Genomic DNA, 7029 nt, shown 5'->3' on the forward strand with positions numbered 1-7029 from the left:
TGCCATAGTGCTAGTAGTAGTGCCAAGGTTCCCACTACTGAGGCACTGCGGTCGTTGGATATCGGCGGCCGGGAGCCCGCTTGCTCACTCCCAAAAACCGCCGGCACTGGGTTTCCGAAGCCCTGCACCGTAACTTCATTCTTCTTCTGCTCCTCCATGTTTGGTTTTATTTCTGGGTATCCTTCCCATAGCCAATTTTTATCCACGGGTGGGCGTTTACTTCCCACCTACCCGGCCTGCGCATAAACATGTCCATACACGCACATCTCCGGATGCGTGCATGTGCATGGCCATGACACATTCGCCGAGCATTCCCTTATCCGCACGAAGGGACGCGCCTGATGGGAGATTTGGCAACTCCACACAACCTAATAAACTAAGTAGGTACCCTATAGCTGTTTCAAACACTTCCTCTTGTCCCTCCGTATTGTGTTTTAAGTTGCTTCGGAGGAGTTTATATGCATCCTCTCGTTCGACCCTACCGCTTTTTCTCTGTGCCTCTTTGCATCTCTGGTAGAGTTACCTTGCATTAACTATCCGAATAGTAGATAGGACGCTTACTGGTGAGCGGATGGATTTTGGGTAGTGTAGTGACATAATATGCTTCTGTGACCCACTGAGTAATTTGAACCACTTTTCTCACGGCAGTATCGCTCAGTTGGACTGATTTCTTGCAGTACGTGCAGTGCTTTTCTTAATCTACCAGAATCTAATTCAGCCACTTCCTTTACTTTTTTTTTCTCCAATCATTTTTTTTCGTAATTTGTTTATGCTTACCCGTGTGTCATTTATTATAATTGTGATTCCCCTGAATCTAATACCCATACTTTTGCATTAGCGTGCATCCTTTCAATCCCCAAAGATCTGAAAAAGTCAATCAATATGTTATTCACACAACACATTCTCTGTTCTTCTATTTTGAGTTTGCGAGATAGACCTATTATCAGCACGATTTGGGAAACCTCTTATCATCAATTATGTAACTGGAATAAATGGACTTAAACTGAACTTCAGTTTTCCTTGAAGTTCTTTTGACCTTTCATTGTAATATTTAAATCCTTTATTAGTAACATATTTAAACATAGTTCTGTGATCTGGCGTCGTACAAGTAACTAAAATCATATAATCTCTGCATTTAGAGTGCTCTACGTAGAGGAGGAAGAGGAGTTGCGTTGAAATCAATCTCAACCTGCACTCGAAACGCTGTTTCTATCTTTTTTGAAGACGTTGCCGACCCACGTATTCACCCCTTTTACCGCAATATCACTACCGAACGTAGCCTCCCTCAGCAGTAAGCTCGCTGTTGGACGCAAAGAAGACCTTCTTAAACACGGTATTTGTAGACCTTCAGACAATTGCTGATTTTCGCAACTTCACATGGTTTCTAAATCCATTGGCGAATGGAGACCTTGTAGTAATTACAGATGTGTAGATGTTGAGACGATTTCAGTCCGATACTCCACTGTACTCATCTACTCTTTGCGTACTCTTAGGCAGAGTGCCACCTTGGAGTTAGTCATTGCATAGCACCAAACCCCTGTAACTCCACTTTTGTTTCGTTCATCTGGATGTTGTTCTGATCGCGTTCTCCTTGGAGTCTGAGTATTTGGCGCAACTCGAGCTCATTCTGTAACCTCTGTTTGAAACCAGCCTAATACTTAACGTTGAGAAATGAAAGTTCTTATAATCGCAGGTGAAATTCCTCGGCTACCTAATTACTCCTGAAAGCATTCAACCGGACCACGCAAAATGCAAACGATTTCGTGCTCCCTGCTTTCGAAAACGGCGAAGGATCTGAGAAGATTCGTGGGCATGTTAAACTTTAACCGTTGTTTTTTGTTCAAGGCCGTCCATCATCAGTCAATTCTTGGAGCTTACCGTCCTGAGCCGCATACGAAACATTCCCGCCGGATTACTTCGTCCCTTTTAAAACTACGAAGCATTAAATCAGCAAGATGCGTTCCTGGTCGTTTTCGTCAATGCCTTGGACATTGCCGCAGATGCTGCCCTACAAGAGGTGTTGTTGCGTCTGCTCAAGTGCCGAAGCTGAAGTCGCCACTCGCTACCCACACGAAAAACGTGTTCAACGTGACCAGAGATTTCAACCCCTGTACATACGTCCCAATTCCGGCACACGGCTCCCTTAGACTATTGTGCTGTATATCACCGTTTCCAACATTTTCTGTTTGTCTGAGAGACAAGGAGAGTGATATGAAGGGGGTGGGCTAGGTGGTTTTCAGGGCTTCGGTGGCAGAACCAATGTCACAAAATTCAAATGTGCTTATGAATCATGTGAGCCTTATTCAAACAGCTTAATTCAGGGCTTTGTTCGGAATGCTGTCCAATCTCGGAGCCTTTTTATCTTCAGTTCGTACACAGATAACTTGTAGTTCAGTCCCGCTAGTGGATCGAGAAAACCTTTCCTGTTGGACTGTTGGCTGAGCTCCATTTTCTTCATGTTATGGAAAAAGGATTGCAAATCTTTTGGACAAGAGCCGCGGGGGCGTGGTGATCTCAACAGCGAGATTTCCTACTTGCACCAGTAGTTTTGTTTCCTACTGCGGTGAAAACGCCGTCATGCTATTGTCAAGTCATATGTTTGAGTTACACGCTGACATAGATCACTCACTTTTTCACCATTTCTTTCGAGTCGTGACCTTGTTCTGAAGCCGCCAAGAATGTTCTCTCCTCAAAAAATCCAGTGGACCAGCCAGCTTTTCGGTTTTTTTTTCACTTCTATTCGGGTCGTGACTGTCGCATTCTTCGTTTCTAATGTCGAAAAATGGGGTCGTGGTCACTGTGGGTGTAGTGTTCACACCTACAGCAGACCATTCCTTTTGCAAACAGGGTATTCAGGTAAGTCAGATCGACACTCCAGCCCAACCTTCTGTGTACAGGGCCCAGTTTCGCGAAGGTTTCAAGTAGGAGGCGCAGCAGCTACAGATATGGGCTTCGTTGACTTTTGCCTTTCCAAAGTGTGCTCTCGGGAATGTCACTGTTTTCTTGTATGACTTGCCTTCCGCATGCCCATATCATCGCGTTTCTTGTGTGCCTTCCTGTGGTTAGCATTGCGCTCGTTCGGGATTATTATTCGGATTTTACTAAGGGGCTCATACACAGAGTCAAATGGGGGTGTTTGTGGAGATTGAAAGGGCGTTTGACTGTGCGGCCTTCTAAAAGCTCGATGATACTATATAGCTTCAGGGCTTTGTTTCCCAAAGAGCATGATGTTGATGAAAATTAGTTGGGTTTATGCTATGCTAACGCAAATAATGCTGCGTGCTAAAGTGTATGTTGATCGCTACCTAACAGCGGAAGTGAAGAAAAGTTGCCCCCAAGGAGATCTGCTATCGCCACTTCTGTAGGGTATGTTGGTCGACTCACTACTATGGAAACCGCAAGATCTCCCAATACACGCTCAAGCTTATGTGGATGCCGTGCTTGTGCTAGCCGTTAGTCGGAATCTCGGATCGATGTGTAAAAATATACAGCGTGCGCTTGATTTGATTGATAACTGATGCCCCAGGGATGGATTTTCAGTAAATCCAAATAAAATACCAACAAAAATGAGGAAATTTAATGAAATATCTGGAAGTTATTCTAGACCAGGAGCGTTTTTAGAGGCAACCATATAGATATAATATAGATAACTCTAATGCCAGTAAGGAGTAAACTAGAGATACTGATATTTTCTACACCAATAATGTCTGAAAAACAGAGCAGGGTTCTGGAGCAGGAGCCTACCTCTCGAATAAAACGAGAAGGGGGCTCTTCCCTTGGGAGAATATGCAACGGTCTCTTAGGATGAAGTTTATGCGATCCTATGGGAGGTAACCAGAATGATTGACGAGCAGTTGAAGAAGGGACGGATTACAATCTACAGCGTGATTTAAACTGCAATGAGGACATTGAGCACTCTTTTGGTCAATTCAAAAATGTTCAAGAATGTAGAAATCGATTGAACTGCATTTTTAGATTGAATGCGGTGGAACTAATCTGGTGTTCATTGTGTCATTGTGGTGTAGAGGAAAATGACATCTCGGATGCCCTAGCAAAAGAGGGTTCAATTATCCAGATGCCAGGGGCCAGTAATTGCGGTGTCAGATACATTGACTAATGTTGCTCTCAAAAACTCAAAAACAAGCCTCCCATAATGGCAGTTGGCAGAGCCTTTGTACTACTCGACACACAAAATTTTTCCAATCTGAACCAAACAAATATGCTGAAAAATTCTTCCTGCCGAAAAGCTAGAAGATTTGCAGGAGTACTGTGGGTATTCTGACTAGTATGTACATATGTATGTATGTAGTTGTAGTTCACTACAGCTGGACATAAGTTAAGAGTAGGGATACTTCAAAATGGTCCGTGTCCATCATGTAATAAGCAGATGCAAGGAACATTTTCTAAGTGAGTGCCCCGTCCATGAACGCATCAGATATTATATTTTTGGTGCTAATTTGCTCCAACTGCACCAGGTGGCACTCTATCCACTAACGGCAATCTTGTGATTAATAAACGAATTCGGGATATTCCGTTAGGAGAATCGAATGAATGCTCAGAGCCTTTGCCTCTCCTCTACCTTATACCCACACCGAAATCGTGGCGCCTGAACCATCTGTTGAAGCAGCCTTTTAGAGAATGAATGCATCAGTAGTTTGAAGTATGTTTGGCTTCTTCATTACAAAACTGTTTTGTAAGTTTGCATCCGTCAAATGTCTTCTCCAATGATCTTAATTTCAATCAAACTAAAAACATAGAGATTTGGTTTGTGGCACTATATTACCTGCATAGATACTCTGTTTGAGAATCACACCCTTCAAATCAGTGAATAATGTTATAAAACGTAACCATACAATTGCCAGGTTTTTACGCTATTACGGGTGCTTGTTCCAAGGTCTCATTCAATTACTCTCCCCCTTATCACACAGACAAATCCTACAATTTCCCTCAAGCGCACTAAGGATCTATTTCAAATTTTAACGAATCCAGACCATTCAGAGATTTTTCAAAAAATCAATAATTCAATTCGACAGCCATCAAAAAATCTAAAATGAATTATCGACGTATGAAGATATGAACACAATACTTCTCTCAAACCTATTTCCCATCTACTCCCCCATTAGACTAGGATATTTTCAGTGACGTAACAGGTATCCGTGACGTCGAAAGCCCGGAATCGTTTTCTCCAATCCCCTCAGATACTTTCTCTCTTTGAGCCCGCACCGTTACCATTTCCGTGATTCCCATACAGGAAGGAAGGAAACGATAAAGTGGAGGGGAACCAATTTGAAGTATTCTTACTAACTCATACAGATCCGGACAGTTCTGAGCTCCAAGGGGAAAATTGCGCACAGTCAGTGTCTCCTGCTTTCTCTTCGAGGTAATTTTGTTTGGAACATGAGTATCTGAAAATGCACATACCTATGTATGCATCTATAGTCGAGTATCTGTCATCTGTTTTACGCAATGCGATTTTATAACGCAAACAATAAATGGGACTCTTTCGAAGCGACCACTCTGACCTACATTTGTGCATCTCCATTGAAAAGTGGTCGGCGTATTTCGAGTGTGCATCAAAACAACACTATTCCGCTGTAATAGCTTCATAATGTCTATGTATCTTCCGCAGATTATGCACGAGTACAGATACAGGTCGTGTCTAGTGGTTCTCTAAGTACATTCGAGCTATTATTGCTAATACGCTGCGTCTTTCGCTGGCGCGTCTAAGTACCCTGTCGTTAGAGGCTCTACAGACTGTTAATTAGCTTCCATCGTCCTGCATTTTCCGCAATAGGTTGATTGTATCTCACGGTCTTACACAATTAGATAGCCCAGGCTAGATGTAAGCAGACGCTCAGTGCCTTGCGTATTGGCATTACGTTGAATACACTAGTACGGATACTTAGCGCTGATGCACGGTCATTTAGATAATACGAGTGAGCATGCCTTGGTGTACAAATGTTACAATGAAACACAGAAATTAGTTTACAAAGGTTTAATTATAGTTTACTCTTCACAGGTGGTATATGCAAGCGTAGGTATAAGCGAAAGGAAGTGTACTGTCTAATTCGAGCAGGGTGAAAAATTTGCAAACACATTAAGCAGGTTTCATCCATAGGTATGTATAAGAAAGTACCTGTACCACATGCTGACCATAATATGCTATATTATAGCTGACTGAATTTGGTTTAACTAACATTTCAAATGTCAAACAAATAATTTGGTTTTACTGGGAATAATAATACTTTGCGTTTTCTTGCGTCTTTCTGATTTATCTGAACCCTTGGATTGAATAAGTCTGCTAAGAATTAGAATATCCTTGCCGCCTTATGAGAGAAAAGATTAACAGACCGGAATAAGCAGCTTTTTACTTGGCAAGGAATACAAAGACATCCGAATAAACTATTCGCAGTACATTCGGCATCCGAGATTTTCTGCCAAAACATGCTGGGTGAGTTCAGTGACTTACAAATTGTTATAAAAGGTTCTTTTTTGCGGTAATACCTGAAATTCATAAAAGATAAAATCAAATTTTAATTGGAATTTCGTTCTGGGAAATGTTGGCATCCCTGTCCGCTCATATATTGAGGAAACCACATTAGAAGAATTTTCGGGTAGTTTTTTTTTGTGGGAAGAATTAATTGGAATTCAATCAAATTGGGACATTATGTTAGTCATATTTCAGATAAATTTGTGATTTTTTGAATAATTTAAGGCAAAAATAACAAATTTACGCGGTCTTAATCCGCTGATGATCGTAATTAGAGCTCTCTAATTTCGGGATGTGTTTTCATTGTTATCGACGAATAAATTACCCACCCACGAAGTTTAAAAACAGTTCTGGAACTTTTGGAGAATCAAAAAGATTTAAGTCCATAACTAGAAATTGTTTTAAAGAACTCAGATGACCACTGTTTCGTTCAGGGCAGAGGCAACTCGGCAGGAGCTCACCTCCACTCTGGAAGCAGCAGAGATGGGGTAGCTCTGATGAATTGTCTCTGCACTGGACGAAAACGCAATCATCTGTGT

General features: G+C 41.9%; 1 protein-coding gene across 1 annotated transcript in view; it reads left to right on the forward strand.

The window, feature by feature from the left end:
- LOC119652617 (probable maleylacetoacetate isomerase 2) overlaps positions 1 to 6255 on the forward strand; it is a 47381-nt gene extending 41126 nt beyond the window's left edge. The window contains exon 4 of the mRNA XM_038056858.1: positions 6020 to 6255. The gene's annotated coding sequence lies outside the window, so the exon portion shown is untranslated. The remainder of the gene's footprint in view (positions 1 to 6019) is intronic.
- The last annotated feature ends 774 nt before the right edge of the window (positions 6256 to 7029 follow it).

This window comes from Hermetia illucens, chromosome 3, assembly GCF_905115235.1.
Source record: "Hermetia illucens chromosome 3, iHerIll2.2.curated.20191125, whole genome shotgun sequence".
Lineage (NCBI taxonomy): Eukaryota > Metazoa > Arthropoda > Insecta > Diptera > Stratiomyidae > Hermetia > Hermetia illucens.